Source organism: Eucyclogobius newberryi, unplaced genomic scaffold (genome assembly GCF_026437365.1).
Source record: "Eucyclogobius newberryi isolate DKJ021-1_F unplaced genomic scaffold, fEucNew1.0.hap1 SCAF_4, whole genome shotgun sequence".
Taxonomy (NCBI): domain Eukaryota; kingdom Metazoa; phylum Chordata; class Actinopteri; order Gobiiformes; family Gobiidae; genus Eucyclogobius; species Eucyclogobius newberryi.
The window spans coordinates 35,445,886-35,446,897 of record NW_027316056.1 but is presented as its reverse complement, the minus strand read 5'-3'; positions in this window follow the sequence as shown (position 1 = coordinate 35,446,897).

The window sequence follows — 1,012 nt, the reverse complement described above, 5'->3', positions numbered from 1 at the left end:
AACGCAGAGCTGTGAAAAGAACCGGAGAGGAGACGATCTCAGAACCGGCCGCCGCGCCTCCCGTTTTGGCCCCATCTGTTTTATATAACCAGGGCCCAAAACATTGCTGATTTGATTGGAGCCAAATGTGGGGCTCGGGGGGGCTCCGCGGTACATTCGGAGGTTTTTTTTAAGCTCCGAGCCGCGGCCCCTCGTTCAGCCGCAGTCGGAGCGGGCCGGTTCGTTCGGCTTCGTTTTGATCTCTCTTTAGCGGCTGTGGGGACGACGGTGAGAAGGGGCCCCGAGCCAATGTTGACGTTCACATATTATTTAGTCATTTCGGGCTCAAACTGAACCGTGACCAAACAAACTCAGAACGTGAAATTAGCCATTTGTTGCAATAACCTTGACAATTATCGGCCAACTTCGTAGGGTTTACGGCTCTGGTCTGGTTCCAGTTTGCCGTGTCCTTCAGCCGATGCAGCCGGGTCAGGGAAGTTAAACGTTTTGAGGACTGCAGTCGGTCGGGAGAAGGTTGTAGAAAGCGAGAGGTTTGTGTCTTCAATAAACAAACGTCTGGATAGTTCATAGTTCATAACCTCTGTGTTCTCCGGGAACCAAACCAACAAACCTCTCGCCAAGAGCTGAGCCGGCTTTTCACGTCATTAGAGTTAAATCTGTTTTGCCAAAGCAGCTATTTGTGTGAACGATTTGGCATCGTCTGGCTCTCCCTGGGTTGTCGGGCGCTCAGTGGCTCTCCCTGGCACATGTCGTCGGGCCCTCGGTGGCTCTCCCTGGGTCGTCGGGCCCTCAGTGGCTCTCCCTGGCACATGTCGTCGGGCCCTCGGTGGCTCTCCCTGGGTCGTCGGGCCCTCAGTGGCTCTCCCTGGCACACGTCGTCGGGCCCTCAATTGGCTCTCCCTGGGTCGTCGGGCCCTCAGTGGCTCTCCCTGGCACACGTCGTCGGGCCCTCAGTGGCTCTCCCTGGGTCGTCGGGCCCTCAGTGGCTCTCCCTGGGTCTTCGGGCCCTCAG